The following is a 26,217-nucleotide window of genomic DNA, read 5'->3' as shown; positions in this document are numbered from 1 at the left end:
TTAAATGGAAGATAAGAATGATGAGCTGGTGGCATAGAACACCATGTAGAACATTTTTAAAAGATACAACTGACGAAGTTTTTAATAAGAGCAAGATATGGGATAGATACATTATATCCTACCTAATCCATTTGAAACCCTAAAATTGGAGAGGGAGAATTGAGCAGAAAAGGAAAATCAGATTTCTATTTAAGGAGACATAAGTTCATGAAGAAGATAGAGAGAGAGGCGGTCAAGCATGAAAGCATAAAATGCTAAAGGAGGTGCTAAGGAAGAAAGAAAGCATAGTTACTTTGTTTCCATAAGAAGACCTCAGATATGGATGCATTGGTATGATGAGTAGGAAGACTCAAGGAGATGAAGCTTGAGACAAAGACAAGCAGTTAGAGCTGAAGTGATTAAAGCCAAGCAAAATGATAGAACTGAAGTGTGATCTGAAATCTGCAAAGTATGTTGTACATTATATCAGATCAAAAAACCATTATTGTTACTCTCTAGCAATTGTAATAGATAGTTTAAATCCTATGGACTTAGGTTGGTTTAATAGCCATGAGGTAAATCCTTTAATAGGGTGACATTCCAATTGAATGTTCAAAAGTCCTTTAACTAGGTCCATTCCTAACAGTTTGGTGAAATCCTCTAACAGGGTCACATTTAATAGTGTGTTGTAAGCCTTTAATAGGGAAATCTTTTAACAAGGCATCACTTTAGAAGTGTGAAAATCAAGTAGCATGTTAGTCATGGTTTTTCCCAAATTGGGTTTCCACGTAAATCATTGTGTCATGTGTTGATCTTTCATGTTCTATCTCTGCATGTTGATTTATTGTAACTTGCTAATATGGTTGATTTAATTTTGGATGGATGAAAAGTGTATGGATTCATTAAAAGTAGAGAAAAAGTATAATTAGGGCATTTGGACCTTGAATAACTGATTCACCCCCCCCCCCCCCCCTCTCAGTTATTCTAAAGAATTCTAACAAAGAGTACACTAGAAGTGCATGTATAAAAAGGCCTCTTAGATACATCTAGAATGTCTCATAATCAAATACATGATGTGTCATAAAACCAAGCACATGTCAACCAAATATGTGTTATCCTCCATTAAGCACAAAATTATGTGCAATGATGTGAGCATGAGCCTACAATGGTGTGACATGAAAATCAGTGTTGTAGACACCATGTGCTAAAATAGAGTTGCATACTCTTGTGTTGTCTACACGACAACTCAAAAAGGTGCACAAACTCCTAAGTGTCTCACAAATAAAAATAATAAAATAATGCAAAATAATAAAATAATGCATTAACCTAAGTAAACTTAAGTAAGTGTAAATAGTAAATACTTATTTACACCAACATAGACCAATTATTTGCATATGTTGAGTAAAGATAAGGAAGCTAAGAAAAGAAAGGATAGTATATACCAAGTGAGTCAGTTACTACCAAGCATATAGAACTCGAGGACAACATGAATATTAGTTATGATCAAGCATCAGGATATTTATGTAACGAGTATACCATTTTTGACATATGTATTTGTGATGGCACAAATACTTATATAAATCATTTTGGTTGACTTCTATGTGAGATTTTTGGATTGTGCAGACAACTAAGGAGATAATTACACATTTTGTGAGAGGAGATGAATCCCTTGGAAGATAGAGTAGCCAATAAAAAAAATTGGAAGGATTAAGGAGAAAAAGGGATAACTTTGGATAATTGATCATAATTTATAACCTTATCTAGTCATCTATTTAAGAAGTGATCAAGCCCTAGATCATAAGGATTATCATGTGTCCACAACAAGGTCAAGGACATAGAAAGGAAGGCTTAGTTTGATTATCAAAAGTAGAGATCAGATAGAGCAACCTATCAGTGAAGGGAAGAACAGAGTACATTAGCTTAGGAGATCAAATCAATCAAGAAAAGAGAAGATCAATATTTTAGCAATGGAGTGCTAACCAAACAATTAGGTAGTGAGTCATCCTAACAAGTGAATGAAGGTAAATATGTTAATAGAGTGGTTTTAATCGACCCATTCAAATATCTTAATAGAGTTTTTTCTTAGTTTTAAATTTAAATCCTTTAATCAAGGTAGACTAAACAAGCCTTGCAAGCTCATAATTGACCCTTCATAGGCTAGATCATCAAAACTAGTCTAACATTGTAGCCTTAACACTTTATTGCTACAGTAATAAAGATTTGTGGGTGACATCTCCACCCCAGTTTTACCTTCACCTTGGAGGGTTTCCTAGTAACCAAATATTTTGTGTTATGTGTTTACATTTATGCTTATGTATGTGATGCATAGTTAGATCTATTTCAGCATTTCAAGTTTAAAGTTATATGGTACATGAGTTAGATATGAGATGGGTTAGTGGTGAATGCAATTAATCTATTAGTCATTTCAAGAAGTTAAAAGTTTGTAGATCCTGATTCACCTCCCCACTCCCAACACCCCCCACCCCCCAACACTCCCCTCCTCTTAGTATCCTACTTTCCAATAAGACTTCCAACAATTGGTATTAGAACATACTTCTCTTAAAATAATTCTAACAACTTGAGAGTTAAGATGTTGCATATTGAGGCTTACAAATTGAGAAAAGTCATTAAAAATATGATGCTTTGCATGCAGATCATAATGCAATAGCTAGAGAGGAGTTGAATAAATCCTTAAAGAAAAGAAAAGAGATGGTTATTCAACAAAATGATACACTATATCAAGAAGTGGAAACTAAAGGTGTTCTTGAAGATGATAATTCTAGTGAAAATGGTGTAGCAATAGAAGATCTATTCAAGAAGAACAACATTCTAAATAAAGAAGTCAAAGAATATAGGAGAGAGCATGGAACACAATTAGAGAGGCTATGTCTAGTGACTGAATAGAAAAAGAAAGATGAAGAAGAAAAAGTCATGGTAGAAGAAGAAAAAAGACAAATGGCTACCTGAATTGATGAAAGGACATATGATGTTAAAAGCTCACCAAGAACTAGCTAGATATGATGAATCAACTACTACTTACAAATCAAGAATTGGGTATAAAGGATGTAGAGATTGCAAAGTGATCAACTAAGGAATGAGGGTAAAAGTTCAAAGGTATGTCACATTTTAGGCTGACTTATCAAAACAACCAAATTTGAGCATTTCTATCTAAAACTCATTTTTTTTCAAACATCTGATCTTGATAATTTTATTCTAGCTAAGTTATATATGGTCTCACATTTTTTCAATTGGAAATGTCTATTAAATGCATGCTTTATACTAGTTAGTATCCAATTACTAAAGAAATACAATTATTTTAGAAAATTGACATTTCAATAACTCTTACTATTTTTTATGATGTTTTTTTAATAATTTATAAACACCATTTTATAGTGATCAAAGCCAAGAATATTCACATATAGATTTCATAGTGTTTTAATTAGATATAGTATTTTGTAATTAAAACATTCTACAAGTACATATTTTAACACTCAGGAAGATGTCAATTTTGAGAAAAAAATATTAAATCAAATCAATATAAATTAAAAATTATATGGCATTCTAAAGAAGAGAGTCCTCCTTCAGAATCTATAGGTTTTCTTTTGTGAGAATAGAATTATTTTGAAAAATGTGGTGGGAGATGAAAACTATCAATTTGAATAAGTTGAAGTTTGAATCGTTATAAAAGAGAAAGTATAGGTCTAAAGAATTTTTTTTATTTTTTATTATTCTAGCTACATTTTTTATCTATAACATAATATGAGATAAAAGGGAAATAAGTTTATTTCCATGTAGTTTTTTGGTGGGAACTAGACCCTTGACTTCTAGCATTTTTCAACAACTAAAAAGTTATCATTAAAAAATAGGAAAATGCATCATTTCTTATTCCAAATAATTATTAAAAATTATAATCCTAAACTTCATCCATTTCTACACATTTCATTAGTTTCCTTCATTTTTAAATTCTAAATAATAATACCAATTTTATGTCATTGAAGGTGAACTATTCTACTTTTGTTAGCCTTTAAAAGGGTGACACAGGTTTGTGCTTTTACCCATGAGTTAAGATCTAAGAAAGAACTAATGGAGAGAATGTAAAAACCTAAGGAAGATATAAGATACATTGAAGAACTTATGAGATCACCAAGAACACCTAGTTACACCTTTGGACTATGATAGACCAAGCGTTCTGCATCCACTGAAGAAGGAGAATCGTCCAAGAGTGGGGAACAGAGGAATGCAAAGCCAAAGCATAGTGAACCTACATGTCATCACTATGGGAAACTAGGACACAAAGTCAATATTTGCAGAAGAAAGATTGGTAAGAAAAATTCTAAACAAAAATTCAATGGAAATTGTTTTAACTATAAGACACAAGGACACCAAGAACATGAATGTAGGTCAAAGGAAAGAAATACACCAGTTGCACCTAAATTTGAAGGTTATTGCTATAACTGTCAGAAGTATGGACACAAGGCTCAAGAATGCATATCCAAGGCAAAATCTAACTGAAAAACTAAGAAGCAAGGGCATGCAACTAAGCAAGGTGATTCTCATCACTAAGATTATAACACATGGTATAGTTGTCATTATTGTAGATAATATCATCGCATACCATAAATTTGCATAAGGACACATTTCAGAGGCAGTTACAAGAAATGGATAAATAGAATATTAGTTTTCTTTAGTTGTCACAAAGTTAGACATGTCAGCAAGAATTGCAGGATCTAATCTCCAGCCCAAGAAATGAACATATCAAAGGTGAAGCAAAGTTTATGTAAATTAAAAAAGGAATGATTTGAATCAAATCTAGAGAAAGAAGGTAGAAGCAGGAAGTAGTAGAACAAGTGAAGATGAGGTCACCCAATCTAATGCATCAGTTGATTATACCACTTTTAACTAAGAAAAGAAGGTATGGAAGGGAATGTATACTTGAATGATAAATTATATACTAGTTTCTAACAAGAGATATGTTAAAACTCCATATCTAGATGAATCAAGATGCACTAGGACTTGTAATCCGAGGAAAGAATTTGGTGTAGGAGCACATAGGGTAAGGTCAAACCATAAGTCTAAATCTTGGTTTCTATATGGTCTAACCAAACATTGGGATAATAAGGACTATTAATAAAGTCCCAAGGTTTTTTTAGGAGGTATGAGTTGATAGGTTTTGGTTTAGGATTTGGTCAATTAGGTCCTAATGAGAGGAAATTCCAAAAATTCATCCAGGACAAAAAATGAGTTGAAATGCCATGAAAAGGGGAAAATAAGTGCGTAAATATGGCCCTTAGATGTTATAAGGTAATACAAGGAGGTTTGATATCATTGTTTTAAGTTTGAAGAGTCTAGGAGCAAAATTGCAAAAGTTGTCAAAAAGTTGCATTGACAACTTTGCAATTTTGCAAAATTGCTTGACAACATTTTAGGTAGTTTTTCCAAAGCTAATTAATTAGGTTGTTAAGGTTTGAGCTATAGTATATAATGAAGTATGAAGTCTATTTAAGACTATTCCAACTCAATTCCAAGGGTTAGAGAGTTGGGTGTATAGACAACACCTATAGCAGGACTATTTTGAGCATTTGAAGTGTAGTTTGAAGTTTTGGTTGGAATTTTGGATTGAATAAGGAACTATTTTTAAAGGAGAATGATCTTGTTTTTATTCCTTTAATCTATAATAATTTTATATGGTTTTAAAAAATTATTTGTTTCGAGTAATCTCGTTGTCCAGTTTTGTGTAACAAGTATGAAATGGGCTATAGCTTGAGTGTCCTTAGTCTAATCACCATGGATCTTGGAGACTAAGAAAAAGCTTCTGTACATAGTGTAAATATGGTTTTTGGAGATTTTGGAAGGCCAAATTCTATTTTTTCAAGTGATCCCTAAGCAAGTAAGCAAGCTTGGCAAGGTGCAAGGAGATGCTTGTAAAGAGTTTTGTGATGAACAGATGATTGGCATGGGTCAAACTTGAGTTGGCAATGTAGGAGAAGTGTATGAAGGAAGAGAAACTCAAAGGATGAGGTTGGGTATTGAGTTTGATGATTGTGGAGAAAGAAACACTAACATTTCCTTTAAAACCCTTAAAACTAGGATTTTCTAAATCCATACTTTACAAACATTGTTGGAGCCCTAGACCTCCAAAATCTTCAAAGGTTGGTCATAGGGAAAAAATTATAGTATACTTAAAGGGGGATTATTAAGGGTTTTTTGAGCTATAGATCTTTCCTTGTTTCTAGGAGGGCTAATAGGGGCTCTTAGGGCTATAAGGCCTAACTAGTCAATTTGGTGATTTAGGTGACAAAAACTTGAAAGAATGGTACAAAATGATGGGGAATGAATCAAGAACATCAGTAGGAAGGTTCAATATTTTTTTTGAGAAACTTGGTTTTCTTGGGGACGTTTTGGCAATCTAGACCAAAGAATGCATTTTAGGTGAATTAGGAGAATGACATTGAAGTTTGAATTGGTGGGTGAATTTCTTGGAGAAAGGGAATTGTAGAGGGATTCTCTAAGCTAAGGTTAAGAGAGAAGACCCTATAGTGGACAAGGAGTAGCTTGGGAAAATCTAGAAAGCTCCTAGTTGAAGAAGCTCCCCATCAAAGTGGTATCAGAGCCATAAGATTAGGCTTGTGGTGGCATGTTGCATTCCACTAAGTCAAGTGGATCTTCCAAGTTGGTGACTAAAACAGAGCTCGCAAAGGAAGTAGATGACAAAAAGAAGCTCTTAGAGGAAAAGAAAAGGGTTCTAGATGAGGCCCTAGAGGAGATGAAAGACAAGTTGAAAGAGATAGAGGATGCAGCCCAAGCTAAGGAAGATGAAGACTTTGGCAAGGGTAAAGAGAAGGTTAGTTTGGAAGATGAGATACCTAACTTAGATCCTCCATTTGGTGAGTGGGAATCATTCCTATTTTCCCTCAAAGCATTTGGAGGGAAGAATCTAGAGAATGTTTCTTTATTCCATGGTATGGTGGATGTAAAGGTAGTCTAAAAATGGCTAGAGAGAATTGCGAACTACTTTCAATGTGAAGGGACAAAAAAGGCCTAGAAGGTGAGGTTTACAAAGTCTAGGGTGAAAGGTCAAGCTTTGACATGGTGAAAGTTTGTGCAAGAAGAAAGAGAAAGTGAGGGGAAGAAGCCTATAGTTAATTAAAAGAAATGGTAGAAAAGATCAAAGAAACATATCTACCAGAGGATTATGAGATTTGGATCCATAAGTAGACGTAGAGTCTTATGTAGAAAGATCTTGATGTGGATACCTATACTAAAGAGTTCCAGAAGTTGGTGTTGAAATATTCAAAATGGGAAGAGTACTTCTAAGAGGGGGAGTGAATCAAAAGCACCACACTTTGTTTATTTCAAATCCTTTAAAATAAATAACTGAAAGTAAACTACATGCATATAAACATATTAAATAAACATAAAGTAAACACATGCATCAACACACATAACACTAGATTTGGTAACCCAGAAACCCTCTAGGAATAAGAAAGTAAAACTGAGGTGGGGATGATACCCACAAAAATTACTGCAGCAATAATTGTTTGACCACTTTTGATGATCTGCCCTGTGAAAGGCCTGCCCTATTAAAGGCTTTACAGTATGTCAATAGTGACCTAGTTAAAAGATTTACAAACACTTTACATGAAGTGTCACCCTGTTAAAGGATTTAGTCACCTCTTCAAAGGATCTACAAAATAGTTGTTAAGATAACCTATCAACATAGGGTTTTCACTATCTAATACAATGGCTAGAGAGTATTAGAAATATTTTGACCTAATTTCTTATAATCTTTAATTGTTAATTTCAGGCACTTGATCTACTCATTCTGATTTTGATCCTCTAAGATATGATATCTGATCATGTCCCTTGTACTATTCTTGTCAACTAGATGTATAATTGTTGTTCAATTTACTGAGTCTATGATGCCCTTGTTGTTTGCCATATTTTGCAATTTTGCTTATCTGCTTAGCAACTTCCTTTTCTTCTCTTCAGCAACATAAAATCATGGGGTTTGACCCTTCTTATAAAGAGCTCATAGACTTAGGGTTTGGTATTGATCTACAATCCATATTGAATTTTGAGTTCCCACTCATTCCTTGCATTTTTCTTATTGGTTGCATGCCTTCTTCAATTTTTTTATTGGTTGCATGTTTATTGCATAGGAAATATAAAGATTCATTCTTATCCTTACCATCCTTCGAAATCCTTCTATTTTGGCTCCAAAAATAGTTTACATCTGAGTTTGTGAGGGCACAAACTGATATGCTAATTATTTGTTACTCGGCACATATTGGACTACTGGTGCTCGACACATAGACTATCTTGCTTTGCTCGGCACCTATTGCATTATGTCTTTCTTGGCAAATGTATGAATCTAGCTCACTCAACACATGTAGCATTCTAACTTGCTTGGCATCAACTATGACTCAACACCTATATATCACACGGCACCTATATAATGCTTGGCACCTAAAGTCACTCGGCACCTGTTGGAATTCTGACTCGGCACATATTGTAGCTTGGCATACATAGTGTACTTTGCTTCAATATAAAAAGTGGTTAAGTGTATTGACACTTAAATTTAAACACCATTCTAAGACCAACAATCTCCCCCTTTGATGTGAGTTTCAAAAACACGTAACTAGACATTTATTCATCTATCCTTATGACTACCTTATCCAAAAAATCTCGAAATTTGTTCAAAATACCTTACAACTCCCCTTGAGCTGATTGTGCCTTGATATTCTTGCAACCCAAATTCTTGTGCTGATGTATCTAATACTCTTTGCCTTTGACATATCTTCCTTACTGTTATTTCTCCCCCTATCTCCTTTTATTATTTGTCCCCCTTTTTGACACTTATGCCAAAGGGTTGTAAGGAGTAATACCATATTTTGTGAAAAATGTGTTTTTTACATCCATTATCATTTTCAGAGCTGCATCCCAATTCTCCAAAGCAATGTCTCGTGACTTGTGCTAGATGGAAGTCTCTACAGCGAGATGTACAAGTCCATCTAATGTAGAAAGATTTGGATCTTACATTAAAATAGTTTCCACATAGAATTATTCTTTTTGGAGGACCTCCAAATGTGGTGTTATGGAGGATTGAATCTACATTAATTTGGCCTTTATATTGGCCTCTTCACTTGCTAATGCAGCTAACTCTCTTTGAGTGTGAAGTGATCAGGAAAAATGTTTCTCACTTTGAGCTAGATCCCTTGGCAGTTGCATACTAGAAATCTTCAAATTTCTCTCTATGCTCAATATCCTTTGACTTGTTTCTTGTGTGAAGTTGGAAAAATCACACAGATTTTTGTACAATGAGAAAATGTTCTCAAGTATAGCTTTGACCTTGTCAATTTTCTTGGCCAACTCTACCTATTCAAGTTCTATACCACTTGATATTTTCTCATTCACCTTCCCCTAAAATTTCTTTTCAGACCACTCCATAAGTTTAACATTTGTATCTTGGTCTTCACTAGTCACCTAGTCAACTATATCAAATAGTTGTTCTATTATGGGCTTTGCTTCATCTAGTGACTACAAGCTAAAGGCATCCATAAAGATGTCCTTAATCTCATGTAATGCTTGCTTGTGTTTATACTATTTGCTATGTATTTCCTACATCTTCCTTCTATTTAAAGCATCTTGCATTTCTATGATCTAATCCATGGTGACAGTCTTTGAGTCATAGGCAGGTATGACTATGTCTTCATCTAGCACAGGGTCTCCATAGTGAAGTACCCTGGCCACTCTGGTTGAGCTTGAGCCTAGTGTTGATATTTGCAAAGGTATGGCTTCAATGCTCAGCTTCTAAAGGGTTTTTGTAGGAGTGTCTGCCTTTGATAGTTCTGCCAATGTTTGAATAGTAGCCTGCTCCTTTTCTCTTGATGGATCCTTCTTCTCATCAAATTTCTCTTCTATTGTGCTTAGCTTATGTAAAGTATCACCTGTTGCTATAGGTGGTGGAAGCATTAAAACTTTAGTGCTAGTAGTTGTATAGGTGAAAGGTGGTTCCTTTGGTTTCACCTTTTCTCTTTCTGATTCAGCTACTACCTTCTGTAGCTCATCTACACTCACCAATATAGGGTTTATGCATAACGCTACCTATAGAGTGGATTGGTGAAGGATCTTGGAGAGATCCTCTGTAGTTAGGGGATTGATGTTTTGAGTTGAATTGTCAGGAATATCCTTGATAATTATTGTGTTTACAGGTGTGATGGTTACATGAGGAGGGAAAAGAGGTGGCATTTGTGTGTCTTGCACACTCTATTCCTATTGTTTTTGTTGTTCAACTATTGCCATATCTTCTTCCTTTTGTGTTTCTTCCTCCTTACCTTTTCCCTTATCTTCTTCTTCTTCCATCTCTTCTTCTCCTTTCTTTTCCTCATCTTCTTTTGTTGTTTCATCCTCTTGCTTCTCTTCCTCTCCTTTCTTCTCTTCTATTTTCTTTTCCTCTATCTTTTCTTTGGCACTAGCCTCTACCTTTTTTGTTTCTTCATCCTTGTCATCAGTTATCTTATAAATTGTTTTCCACAATTGTGTGGATTTATTCACTACATCCTCAATCTTGTTTTGTAGGATGTTGAAGGCTCTATAGTTAAGTGCAAATTTTCCACAATGTTTCTTATTATCCTTTGTTATTTGACCTCTTGTTAGGTCAGGCTTTACTTGAGCTAAAGTAGATTCTTTGATCTCCTTTTTCATTTTTAGACAATAATGCCATTTATTTTCAATTATGTCATATAGCTCTCTAGGCATGGTATTGTTTAGCTCTAGACATGTATTCTTAAATTCAGTCATCATGGCATATACTGATTCCTCTATTCGATTTTGTTCTTCTCTACTTAACTTTTTAAAACCAATACTTTTCAAATCATTTAAATCTGCATTCCTAACATTTTCACAAATTTTGTCTAAGGCAAATTTGGGAGGATGACTGACCACTTTGAATTGGCTGATATCCTCTAACTCTATTCTTTCCTCATCATCTATGTCTGGTTGTGCCACATATTTTCTTCTCTTCTTTGGCACTTCATCAGGTTTTTCAGTGGCCTTTTGTTTCTCTTTTGTTGCCTCTTTGGCCTTTTGTGTGGATGCCCTTATACTAGCTCTTGTTGCTAGTACTGGCTTGGCTTATGCAACCTTAGTGACCTTCTTAGGTTTGGGCTGAGCTGGAGGTTGAGTTTTAGCATTTTGTTTCTTTTTCTTAGCTACTGTAGGTGCTTTATTGCCTTCTTCTTCCTTGGCACCTTCCTCCTTGTCTTCTCCTAGGCATTGGGTCAACTCCATTGAACCTTGCCCTTGTTCTCCTTCTTCTTCACTTTCTCCTTCTCCTTCTCCTTCTTCATCTTCACCACCTGCTTCTCCTTCAATATTTGCTCCAAATATCTTCTTTATCTTCTTTACTAATTTATCTTTCCTCTTAATAACAGAGGCTATCTTCAATTCAGTTTCAACTTTGGATTTGACAACATCATATGTGCCAAAGTGAGGAGCCTCCTTATCTATCTCTTCTGCAAGCAATGTTTTGATTGCTGCTGAGGCTTCATCTATATCAAGCTCATATTCCAATGGCCTTAGCCATCTTACTCTTTGTATAGCTACCTAGATGTAGGTATAATCAATGTCAACCAAAAAGCATATGTCATTTATGTGTTTTTCCACTAGGGAAACTGGTATTCTCACCCTTTGCTTCATGGATTTCTTAAAATCTTCAAAATAGCTTGTCATTTGGGCCTCAAAATTGTCACCCATCTAATAAATGAACTCATTAATTTGTGTAATTGCAGTTTTGTTAGGGTTCCAATTCACCTTTCCAATAGAAGGAAACTCTTTCATAACATAAAAGAATATACACATAAAAACTGAACCAAATTTGCATTGAGCACCTTTTGATCTCCTTATTGCTCCTAGATTTTCATTTATTTGCTACAACATTAGTTCTGATAAATCATATGTATGATCTTTATTTACCAGTTTGTAGGCTACATCAATAGCTATACATGGAACACTATTCAATCTATTAGATTGATAGAATTTATGAGAAATCACTCTCACTACAAAATCTAGAAGAGGATCGGTTACAGTGTTAATAGTCATACCCCTCTTATTCTATTTAGCTCTTGTATTTCTTTCAATGATCTCTTTGGAATCACTACGCAGGGTCTTAGGATTATCTAGTGTTGGAAAACCTGTAACTCTATGAACTATTCTTTTGGCAATCTTTATTGGTCATATTTCCAACCACAAACATCCATTGTGAATTCTACTTAAAACAATCTGTATCCATTCAGTTTTGAAACTTGTAGGATAAACTAAGGCATTGTTCAAACCCTTTTTCTCGACTGTTTGGAATTCATCCTTCAAAATTTTGCTTTCACATAGTTTGTCATAGGCTTGGAATATCTCAAGATCATCTACTACTCCTATTTTGCAGTTATATCACTTCCTCATATCTTGTACCATGACAACTTTTGGTGGGATAATGGATAATGCACCAGTTGGATCATTTCTATAGGCAACTTTGAGGATTGGCCTAAACTTGGGTTGTTTTACTTTATTACTAACTAACTAGACCTTTTGAATTTTCTTTCTTGTGGGGTTTCTTGAACTAGAAGCCATTATACCAAACTAGGCTTTCAAATATATTAAAAACTTTAACAGTACATGGCTCAACACTTGTTAAATACCTTAGATCATCAAAATGTGTACTGAATCACTATTGAGATCAATGCAAATGGCTTCAAAGTTGTTGTATGATTGCTCCTACTCTTTTCTTGTCTTTTTTCTATTTTTTAATGGCATAAAAATGATTAAAAATTAACCTCATAACTTTCAAAACCTAGCATTAAATACTTAGTGCATACAATTGTAAACTTGGCACTTGAAGGTTTCACCATGAGTTGGCTCCCATTTTTATTTTTTACTCAACTTCCACTAGTTTTCTAGTTCACTCAGCATCAACTATCAACTCAGTTGCTATTAGAAACTCGACATCCATTGGAACTTTACTCAACATTTGAGGATAGTTCAACAGCATTTGCAAAAACTTTAATATTTGACTTGGCATCTTTGCTCATGCCGATTTCTCTTTTGCACTACTTATTTCTCTTGGAATTGATGTATGATATAACTTTGTATATCAGTCCCATACACCTATTCTTGCTTAGTTGGATGAGATGTGATCACTTGACCTTTTGGGTGAAGTGATCCCTCCATTTGATGTGTTGCACTCATCTTTCTTCTTCGAGGTCTTGTTCATTTGCCCTCTTATTTGTTCAACATCAACCTTCTCTTTTTCTTTGTTGACTTCTACCTTGGGTAGTTTTGACTTTGTTTGGCAATTCCTGCTGATGTGACTAGTCTTCAAGCAACTAAAATATGTAATTTGACTTAACCATCTATTGTAATTCCCTCTAAAATATGTCCTTATGCAATTTTCAAGAATGTGTCTATACTCCTGACAATAGTGAGAGCTATACCTGGTGTTATAATCTCAGTTGTAGTGATCACCATGGTTGTTTCCCTTTACAGGTTGATTGGGTGTCTACATAGGATTTGATCTACATTCAAATGCTCTATGTCCATACTTTTTTTAGTTGTAGTAGTGATCGTCAAATCTTGGTGTCCTCATGGTCTTGGTTCTACATTCATGTGCTTGATGTCCTTATTTTTTTCACTTGTGACAAAAGCTTGCATTTTTAGGCTTATCATGCTATTGACTATTCTTTCTTCTACATACATTAGAGGTATGTTCCTAGTTACCACAAAAATGACAAGTATGTTTAGTGTTCTTACCTTTGTTACTCCTTTCTTCTATAGTCTTGGATGATTCTCCTTGCTCAGTGCTAGTGTAACCAAGTCCTAAAGTATCATTACTAGCCCTTGGTGATTTTAGTAGTTGCTCAAAGTACTTGATAGCCTCATTGGGTTTGTTGAAGCTTTCTGCTATCTCCTTCTCTCTTTTCAATTCATTCTACAATTACTAATTTTGCATTCTCAAGGTGGAAATCTCAATGTCCTTCATATTCAACTCATGATGAGCATTCATCATCTGGCTTAAGGTGTCAAGTTGCATGTTTGAGATTCTTTCAAACTCAATTGTCTTCTTCTCTAGTCTATTGGTAAGATTTCTCTTTTCATCTTCTATCATGATCTTTTCTACAATGGCTCTCTTCTTTTGTTCAATTACTTCACAAAGCATTATGGCTTGTGACTCTTGCTCAAGCTTGAGTATTCTGATTTCTTCAGCATGTGCTCTATTTTTCTCCATCAATTCACCTATCACTACATTGAATTCCTTGAAATATCCATTGGAAAACACTTGTGTGGTATCAATCTCCTTGTAGTGTATGTCATTTTCAGCTATGGCTATATCCTTCCTTCTTTTTAAGGACTTTCTCAATTCCTCCCTAGCTTCCTCCAATTTGTGTAGAGATAAATGCACATCAATCACCTAATTTTCTATGATCTTCCCAAGTTTGAAGACTTCCATCTTCAGATCTTTTCTCTAGTCTATTAGGCTTCTCCTTGTGAGAACCTGTGGGCTCTGATACCAATTGTTGAAATATTCAAAATGGGAAGAGTACTTCTGAGAGGGGAGGTGTATCAGAAGTACCACACATTGTTCTTTTCAAATCCTTTAAAACAAATAATTGAAAGTAAACTGCATGCATGTAAACATATTAAATAAACATAAAATAAACACATGCATCAACACACATAACACTAGATTTGGCAACCTAGAAACCCTCTAGGAATAAGAAGGTAAAACTAGGGTGGGGATGATACACACAAAAATTACTATAGCGATAATTGTTTGACCACTTCTAATGGTTTTCCCTATGAAAGGCCTACCCTATTAAAGGCTTTACATTGTGTCAATAGTGACTTGGTTAAAGGATTTACAAACACTTTGCATGAAGTGTCACCCTGTTAAAGGATTTAGTCACCTCTTCAAAGGATCTACAAAATAGTTGTTAAGCTAACCTATCAATATAAGGTTTTCACTATCTAATACAATGGCTAGAGAGTATTAGAAATCTTTTGACCTGATTTCTTAGAATCTTTAATTTCTGATTTCAGGCACTTGATTTAGCTCATTTTGATCTTGATCCTCTAAGATCTGATATCTAATCATGTCCCTTGTACTATTCTAGTCAACTAGATATATAATTGCTATTCAATTCACTAAGTCTATGATGTCCCTGTTGTTTGCCTTGTTCTACAATTTTCCTTATCTTCTTAGTAACTTCCTTTTCTTCTCTTCAACAACCTAAAATAATGGGGTCTAACCCTTCTTATAAAGACCTTGTAGACTTAGGGTTATGCATGGATCTATGATCCATACTGAATCTTGAGTTCCCACTCATTCCTTGCATTTTTCTCATTGGTTGCATGCCTTCTCCATTTTTTTGATTGGTTGCATGTTGATTGCATAAGAAATATAAAGATTCATTCTTATCCTTATCACACTTCAAAATCCTTCTATGCTGGGTCCAAAAATGATTTACATCTGAGTTTGTGATGGCACAAACTCATATGTTGATTCTGAGTTACTCAACACATACTGGACTACTAGTGCTCGACATATATACTATCCTACTTTTTTCGACACCTATTGCATTTTTTCTTTATTGGTACATGTATGACTCTGGCCCACTTGGCATATGTAGCATTCTAACTTGCACAGCATCAACTATGACCCAGCACCTATATATCACTCGGCTCTTGTATAATGCTTGGTACCTAAAGTCACTTGGCACCTATTGGAATTCTGACTTGACACATATTGTAGCTCAGCATACATAGTGTACTCAACTTTAATATAAAAGTGGTTAAGCGTATTAACACTCAAATGTCAAAACCATTCTAAGACCAATAGTAGGCACTAAGATCAAGGGTGCAAGAAGCAGAGAGTATCAAGGTGGCTAGGTATCTAAATGACCTTAAATGGTCGATACAAGATGAGTTGAGTTTGTTCAACCTGACCACTCTTTAGAGTTTCTTTCAAATGACTAGAAAGGTGGAAGAAAAATTAGGGAAGATAAGGGACTCCATTTCTAAGAACAAGGGTAGAGGTAAGGACTTTAGAGTTAGCTCAAGGGGAGGTTTTAGTGGTAGGAGTAATGAGAAGAGAAACTATGGAGACTCTAAGTGGAGTAAGGAGACCAATGAAACTAGTTAGAGGGGAGGCTCTAGCATAGTCAGACGGTCTAACAATGGTGGAAAAGGTAGATATTAAAACAATAGCATAGGTTCACACTTCAGTAACATGAAGTGCTATAAATATGGTAAGTTAGGACATCCTACTTATAGATGTACATAAAAGGCATCATCTTCTTATGGAGAAAAGAAAATTATATATGTGGAGAAATGTGAAAACCTCATGTTGAGGAGGGTATTGGTTAAGGAATCAGTCAAGAATGAGCCAAAGCAGAGGAGAGCATTGTTTAGAACCACATGTAAAATATTGGGCAAAGTATGGAAGGTGGTCATAGACTCAAGGTGTACTAATAATATGTTGTCCAAGAAGATAGTACAAAAGCTTGGTTTGACCAAGATTCCACATGTGTGTCCTTACAGAGTGACTTGGTTGAATAAGAGGAAAAATATCCTAGTGAATGAACAAGTGTGGGCAGACATCACCATTAGCAAGTATCAGAACAAGATCTTGTGTGATGTACTTCCCATGGATGCTTGTTAGCTATTGTTGGGATGACCTTGGCAGTATGATAGGGAGGCAGTGCACCATGGGAAGGAGAAAAAGTATTTCTTCAAGAAGGATGGAGTCACTCATAGGATCATGTCTATAGATGAAGAATAAAAGGTGGAGAAGTCTACTACTAAAGCATTTCTCATGAGTGGAAAAGAATTCCTTATGGACTTGAAGGAGGGAGAAGGAGTAGTCTATGCCATTATGCTGAAACCTAACGAGGAAAATACATCTTCATCTACACCTATAACTACAAAAGTGCAAGAGATATTGGAACACTTTAAAGACATTATCTATGATGGAGCACCACCAACCCTACCACCTAAGAGGGCCACAAATCATTAGATTGACTTCATATGAGGAAACTTGTGAAAAAGCATATTACCATTTCCACATAATCCATAATAGATCTAAAATAAATATGCAACTAAAATCCACATGCAAGAGAATGGACAATAGACCCACAAAAAAATGTGACACAAGATATACCCTAGGAAATTCGCATTGAGGGAAAAACCTAGCCTCCAAAAGCATCCATCACCATGTATTATTCAGCAAAAATACCATTGCAATACAACCATGGAAGCCTTCAAAGCCATAGCCACAACTGAGAAATCCATGTGAACAAGCATGAATCCACAAATCCCATTCCATTCTTCCAACCTTCACAAATGGTCCCCCCGCTAACCTATCAAGCCTTGTCCCACTCAACTCTTTCCCTTTTTGCCTTTTGTCTTCTCTATTCTCCTTGTCTCTATAGCTACCCTTGTGGCTGCTTATATAACAGCAAGTCCCACAAAACCACCAAGTGACATTCCATAAACCATGTGCTACCTAACCCCTTGACCCCACATTTGATATTGAAAATTTAATTTTTTTCCCCAATATTAAATAATTACATCAAATATTCTCATAGTGTTACAATACAACTCATCAAGTATATCCCATGGAAATCTTTACATGGTGCACATCCATTTGGGTGCAAAATTACATAATAAAGTAAAATAATACAGTATAACAATATTATGGAATGTGTGAAACAAAAATTGTCTCAACAATCTCCCACTTGTTGTATAGATTGTATAGGGTCAATCTATAGCCACATAAATGAACAAGAAAATAATCCCTCCTAGCACATGCACATGGCATCATGGATCAAAGTACATGAAGTGCATCATTCTGGTACCTACAACAAAATCAAAATATCCAAAATCTCAAACATGAATGATCTCACCTCCTATTATGCCACTGCCATTGAACATACATAGAAGCCATCCAAAGAGAAAGCCACCTAACCTATCACATTAGAAGATCATAAGATCCTGTACCAACTAAAAATGCCAAGCTCAAGAAACCTTATCCAAAGGTAATGACATGTATTCATAGTTGCCAAAATATCCATAGATGAAATAGCATCCATGAAATGTGCTAACCCATCCAACTATCCATACCTCCAAAGATATACTGAGTGAATCTCACATCACCAACATATCGAATCTATAACCTGCAATCACAAGCCTCAAGAGCAATATCTACCACATATATACCAAGAGGCTCCCACTACAAAAAAATAATGTTAAATCTACAACCAATCCACTCACAACATCTCAAAGAAGTGAATCCATGTAGTCTCAAGGACATCCACAACACATAAACCAATAACCCACAAGAAAAACTCTCATAAAAATATCCAATGCTCTCTCAAGTTCTCCACAATCAACAAAGGAAAGAGATAAAGGAACAACCATGTCACTTGTCACATGACATACATGAGCACAAACGAGTGATCACAATCTCTAACCAATCTCAAATCCAATGTAAGCAAAATAGAACATCTAGGAAGATAACCACGACAAAAGAGAAACCATGCAAATCATAACATGTATCATGTCTTTCTGCACATAGGGTATATGCAGGATCATGGTGTGCCAAAAAGTGGCAATTTGAAAAATCTGTAGCTCTAAAATATCTCACACCATTTCAAAATCGATTCCAACTTTTTTCCCACCCATCTTGATACTAAATGAAAACAATTAATACCTTTATAAGGTCTACTATATTTTTTGATACCAAACCTATAATGTCAACTTTTAAAACATCCTAAAAATGTGCTTTTGGCCTATTTTTATGTGATTTTTACTTCAAAAATGTAGTTGACAACTTTTTTTTCACCAAAATTTGATGAAATGAAATGGGTTTCTTAAGAATGTTCTTATCTTTCCATAAATGTAAAGTTTGTTAAATTATGAGTTTAGTAAGTAATTATTACTTGTTTGCTAATGGCATTACATATAAAGTGCAACTTTCAAATGGTACAACATTTTTTAAATCCAAAAGATGCATCACATTCTATGTTTCTTCTACTATAAGGGGAAAAAAATGAAAATTTGAATTTTGCAAAGTTTTAAATTAGTTAGGGTGGTTAGACACGAGAGTTTTTTAATTCGAAAACTAATAAAGTCAAAAATTAATTATTTATTATTTATTTAGAATTAAAATACTCAAAAATATGTGTCACATTCAAGTATGAGTCTACTACTTATATCTAGAACATTATTAAAAAATATTATCATTTGATTTTGATTAAGGTGGTCAGACATACATCTACTTCTTATTTTTGTTCTGAAATTTTTGTAATATTGCATTAATATTCAAAATTTTGACCAATCAATTTTTATTTTTTTGAGATAAGTCCTTGTAGTTTAAAAACTAGATTCAATTTGCTAGAGATTCTTTTCTCTCAACTGTTTGATATAAAGTTAATAACAAGTAGAAAGTTGCATGTCAAGTTGACATAACCCTGATTTTCTATTTTTTTATTACCACTTAAGAGCATAGTTTGGTTGACCATGATCCAGCACATAACCCATACCTCTAGATGTAAATTGTACAATTATAATCTCCTCTATAAAATCTCAACAAGAAGCCACAACACCACCCACACCATTCCATATAACTAATCATGGATGTAAGCCTCTCACAAGAACATTAAAGGAATAACCATTCCTATTCCAAGGACTATACCCAATATAAAACCACCTCCCAAACTCAACCAGCATAAAAACATATGCAAATGAAGATAACCAATGCTAAACCATCTCTCAAATGAACCATCTAGAACTAACTCATCTACCATAGCTCAAGATCCATATCCATGAAAGAAAAGCATAAATACAATACACCTAAGAGAAACAATGGGCTATACCTCTAAAGTAGAAAAACCACTAAGTAGACCAATATTGGGGACTTAGAATGCTCATCAAGATATCCAAGTCTCCAACTAAGACTCAACTAAGAATAATCTCCTCTCAAGTCCATATTAGGTTAATGCCCATCAGACTTCCTATTAAAACCATCAACCGTCCCAACAAATACTTCTCTAATCCAAGAGAAATTAGTATCACCACTATCTCTAAGTATCTATAAGCACCTATAACCAATCAATCCATGCCAACTCCAAATGCAATATAGTAATATCATGAAGTATCTAGCTTATGATAAATGCACTCAATACCAAGAAACTAAACCAAGATCAATGTCAAAGTTCCAACCATGGCCTTAGGAACATAAACATGACAACATGATCTAAATCATCTCAACCAAAGAGATAACATGCTTGAACATAATATAACATGTCTAAACTCTAAATGTGTATCAAGAGTACATCATGACATAATAATAAAATCATCCTCACACCAAGTATAACATGCCAAATAAAAAGCATAAACCACACCTTTTACCAAGAGTCTCATTAGTCTTCAAGATGCTACCATCTCCACACACCATGAAGAAAACCATCTCCACATACTATGAAGGACTATCTGTACACACCATGAAGATAACCAAGAACCCCATGAGTCATAAAGATCTAACCATCTTCACACACCATGAAGATAACAAGTGCACTATGCAAATGTTAAAGATGCTTCTGTAGCAATAGGATCTAAGACAAACCTCCAACATCTACAAACACTCAATAAATATATCAATGCCAACAACCCCAACTCAACCATGATACAGAGTCACCCATGGCATCATAAAATCCATCTCCTACATGGAGATCCTCTAGGTCTCATTAGTGTCACAAGCTCCCTCTAAATTGTTTATCCAAGCTATCCATGACATCATGATGAAAAAACCACCTCTAACAATGATAATCAACCAAGGCATCAAACCATCAAAGAACTCAAAGTGCACATCATGAGCTCCTCAAAAAAAACAAAATAACCATGATCTTCAACCAAGAAGATATACCACTATAACCAAATCAAGATTCCAAACCAATGAAAATCAAGGATGTACCTTTATATCCAATCATGTCATGCCAAAATCCATGGCACCATGATCACATCCATGAAGTGAGCAACAAACACTCAAAGTATCCAACCTATCAGCATGAAATAGTCAACCACAATGCTCCACCATGACTATTCTTGGTAACAACATCTCATCCCTTCTACATGAAGAAAAATAAGAAAATCATGTGACTAAGGGTATAAACAACCCAAATCTAAGCCACCAATCTAAATATACATCAATAATAAAATATCAATAAGAAAATACAACTCATGTCCAAGCCATAAATGCAACCTATAAGTATAGACTGCTTACAACACTACACAACTTGTAGACCCAACAAGTCATCATACATATCCAAACCAAACACTGATAACCATATCATCATGAGACCAATATGAAATATGAACTAAGTATAAAAAGACATCAAATCTTAAATCTCCAAAATATACAATGTCATAAACTCACAATGCTACCTTAGTCAGTATATACCATAAATTTTTTAGATTAGTATATCACCAAATAAACCATGTCAAACTTACACCAAATCTGAACCAATGTGTAGAGCTCTCTAAGAGATTTTTGTTGACTACTCAAAGTCAAAAATCCAAATCTATATGCCCAAGTTATGCCCTAATCTATGCTCAAAATAAATGACATCTAACTTTAGGGATCTTAAAACTTGACAAAATATTAAAATCATAGAACCCAACCTACACCAAGTTGTAGTGCTCTGAATTAGCTTTCCACTGCCTATAAGAAGTTTGAAATCTGGTACTCTGAGAAAAAGTTATGGTCATTTTACTAAGATAGTCTTTTTACCATTTTCACTACAATTTTTTTTTGTGAAAAAAATTTCGATGGGATTAAATTTGACGGCCATCATGGCTAAAATTAAAAAACTCTTTCATTTCCTCTACACATGACCAAACTAGGGCATATTATATATCAAAATTTATGGAAATATTAACCCAGATCCAATGGTGAGGTCTATTTTAACTGAGGAGGTCATTTATGCAAACTCCTCCTAAAACCCTCATTTAAATGAAACATCCAAAAAAACCCTTTTGTCTAACAATTTCACATGCCCAAAATCTATCAATATCCCATCATAAACAAAAAACCCAAAACCTTCAAATCTATAATAAAAAACTAATATATCTTGCCCTTTCTTTTATTATCTCATGCATTCCCATGGATTCAATCTAGGGAATTGTAATAATAAAACCATAGCTCTAATACCACTTGTGAGGAAACTTGCAACCAAAATTAAACCATTTTCACATAACCCATAATAGATCTGAAATAAATATGCAACTAAAATCTACATGCAAGAGAATAAACAACATACTCACAAAAAATGTGACACAAGATATACCCTGGGAAATCCTTATTGAGGGAAAAACCTAGCCTCCAAAAGTGTCCATCACCATGTATTAGTCAACAAAAATACCATTGTAATACAACCATGGAATCTTTCAAAGCCATAGCCACAACCAAGAAATCTATGTGAACAAGCATGAATCCACACATCCCATGCCATGCTTCCAACCTTCACAAATGCTCCGTTGGCTAACCTATCAAGCCTTTTCCCACTTGACTCTTTCCCTTTTTGCCTTTTGTCTTCTCTCTTCTCCTTGTCTCTACAACCACCCTTGCGGCTTCTTATATAGTAGCATGTACCACAAAACCACTAAGTGACATTCCATAAACCATGTGCTAAAACCATGTGCTACCTAACCCCTTGACCCCACATTTAATATTGGAAATTTAATTCTTTTCTCCAATATTAAATAATTACATTAAATATTAGCACAATTTTACAATACAACTCATCAATTATATACCATGGAAATCTTTACATGTTGCATGTCCATCTAGGTACAACATTAAATGTAATAAAATAAAACAATATCACAATATTATGCAATGTTTGCAACACCCATTATCTTAACACTTCATACCAGCAACATCACTACCAAACAAAGCTACATATAGGATGACCCCAAAGAATAACAAGGAGATTGCAAGGCAAGTTTAAGAACTACTTGCTCAGTTTTGGCTAATTAATAAGAGCATTAGTCCATGTGTCATACTAGTGGTCTTATCACCCAAAAAGGGAGCTAAATGGAGAATGTTTACTAAGTCTAGGGAAATTAATCGAATCACAATTAGGTATAGATTTCCTATTTTGAGGATAGAAGACATGATGGATTGTCTAGGTGGAGCTAGGTAATTCTCCAAAATTGATCTTAAAAGTGGATACTATTAGATTAGGATGAAAGAGGGAGATGAATGGAAGTTTGTATTTAAAACTATTGTGGGTCTCCATGAGTGGTTGGGTATGCCATTTGGCCTTATGAATTCACCAAGTACCTTCAAAAAAGTCATGAATGAGGTTTTGAAGGACTACATAGGGGTATTTGTTGTAGTATACCTAGATGACATTCTCATATTTAGTAAGACCAAGGAGGACAATAAAAAACACCTAGAGTTGGTATTGCAAAAAAGCTCCAAGAGGAGAGGTTGATAGTCAACTTGGAAAAAAGTGAGTTTGTGAAAGAGGAATTGGTGTATTTTGGGTTTCTAGTATCCGAAGGGAGTCTTAAGATGGATAAGGAAAAGATAGAGGAAATTTTGAATTTGCCTACACCTAGATCTACTACTAAGGTCAAGAGTTTTCATGGATTGGCACAATTTTATAGGAAGTTTGTAAGAAGGTTTAGTGAAATATGTGCACCTATAATGGATACAATGAAAGGGGGCATGAATATCAAATTTATTGGGACCAAGTCTGCAGATTAGAGTTTTGAGAGGTTGAAGAAGGAGGTAGCAACCAAACCTATCTTGGTTCTACCAAGTTTTGAGAAACAATATGTGGTAGAATGTGATGCAAGTAACATAAAAGTTGGGGTAGTTTTGAGCTAGGAGGGTAGACTAGTAGCATTTTTCAATGAGAAGCTTAATAAAGCCAAGACAAGGTACTTAGCATATTGCCTAGAGATTTATGCAATTGTCCAAGCCCTCAAGTAGTAGAGGCACTACTTTTTTCCTAAGGATTTTGTTTTCTTCAATGATAACCAAGCTTTGAGTTTTATAACTCTCAGGAGAAGCTAAGTCTAAGAAACATCAAGTGGGTGGAGTTCTTATAGTCTTATACTTTCACTATCAAGGATAAGAAGGGATAAACAATAAGGTGGCAGATGCTTTGAGCAGGAGGTTGCTAAAAGTGTAAGAAGTCATGTTGTAGACCATTGGCTTGAATGGTTTCAAAGATCTATATGAGGACACTGATTTGTTAGAGGCTTATAAGTTATGTACTAATTTTGCTAATCATTTCCATAGTGATTTTTCTATATATACCTTGCAGAATGGACTATTGTCCAAAGATTAACATTCATGTATCCCAAGGAAATCTATGAGGGATAATATCATACAAGAGAAGCATAATGGGAGCATGAGTGGACACTTTGGTCTGAACAAGACCTTGGACTTTATTTAAAGGTTCTATTATTGACCCAAAATGTAGAGAGATGTTTGGAGATATTTCAAGCAATACAACATATGTGAGAAAGAAAAGGGAAATTCATCAAATTCATGGATCTACCAACCTCATCATATTCCTAATAGACCTTGGGAGTGCATCAACATGGACATTAAAGTGGTCTTACCAAGGACTAGGACAGGGATGGATAGTGTCTTTGTGGTAATAGATAGGTTCAATAAGATGAGCCACTTCATACCATGGAGGACTACACATGATTCAAGTAATGTTGCCAACTTATTCTTCAAGGAGGTGATTAGGATACATGGCTTACCAAGGAGTATAGTAGCTAGTGTGTTAAATTTATGGGGCACTTTTGGAAGACCGTATGAAAGGGGCTTGGAATAAACATAACACATAGTTGTGCCTACCATCCTCAAAGTGATGGTTAGATAGAGGTGATAAACATGGTATTGGGCAACCTATTAAGGTGCCTCACCAAGGAGTATGGACAAAGTTGGGAGCAAATTATTCGCCGAGCTAAATTTTCATTTAGTGATAGCAAGAATGGGACAACAAAGTGGAGTCCTTTCCAAATGGTGTATGGCACTCACCCAAGAGGTATAATGAAATTATAGGACCTACGTTCACATGATGAGATCAATGGCAAAGCTGATCACTTTGTGCAATCAATGGAGTAGATACATAATCAAGTGAAGCAAAATTTGATGGAAGCCAATTAGAGTTTGAAGGAGAAAAAGGATGAGGGGAGGGGAGAGTTGCATTTTGAAGTGGAATACTTGGTGATGGTGTATCTCAACAAGGCCAGGTTACCAAAGGAATTCCCTAGAAAGTTTCAGATGAGGAGGATTGGGCCATGCAAGATCCTTGAGAAGTTTGGACCCAATGCCTACAAGATAGATATACCAAAAGACATGTCTCTCTCTCTCAAACATGTCTCTCTCTTCATTTTTCAATGTGAAAGACCTAGTACCATGTAGAGGTCTTAAGACAGATGACATAGAGTACTAGGAAGAGTTGAACAAGTATGTAGCAAACCTGAAGGTACCTGAAGAGAAGCAACCACAGGTTGAGAAGATATTGGAGTCTAAGGTAAAGAAAAGCACAAGAAACAAGGTCTACAAGGAGAATTTGGTGAAATGGATGCATTTACTTGAGCTTGATGTAACTTAGATTGTTGAGTTTTACTTCAAGAAGCTAGGCATCAACAAGAAGCTCTTATCTCCAACAGTACCTTAAACTTCATCATACAGGGAGAGAATGGTGTAGGAGCACCTAGGGTAAGGTCAAACCCTCAGTCCAATTTTTAGTTTGTAGATGGTTTAACAACCCATTGGGATAATCAAGAATATATAAAGTTACAAGGTGTGTTTAGGAGGTTTTATTTGATAGGTTTTGGTTTAGGAGTCTAAAATTAGGTTATGATAAGAGGAAATTGTAAAAATTGCTCTAGAAGGTAGAATGAGGCAAAATGCTATGAAAATGGGAAAATAGGTGAGTAAATATGGGCCTATTAGATGTTTTAAGTTCATCAAAGGAGGTTTGATAACATTATTTTCAAGTTTGAAGAGTCTAGGATCAAAATTGCAGAAGTTGTAAAAAAATTGCATTGCGAACTTTGCAAAATTGCTTGACAACTTTTTAGGCAGTTTTTGCAAAACCAACAAATTGGGTAGTTATGGATGGAACTTCCCTCTAGAATGAAGTATGAAATATATTTAAT

This window comes from Cupressus sempervirens, chromosome 3 (assembly GCF_028749045.1).
Source record: "Cupressus sempervirens isolate cs-2001-9-10 chromosome 3, ASM2874904v1, whole genome shotgun sequence".
NCBI lineage: Eukaryota > Viridiplantae > Streptophyta > Pinopsida > Cupressales > Cupressaceae > Cupressus > Cupressus sempervirens.
This window is presented reverse-complemented; position numbering follows the sequence as displayed.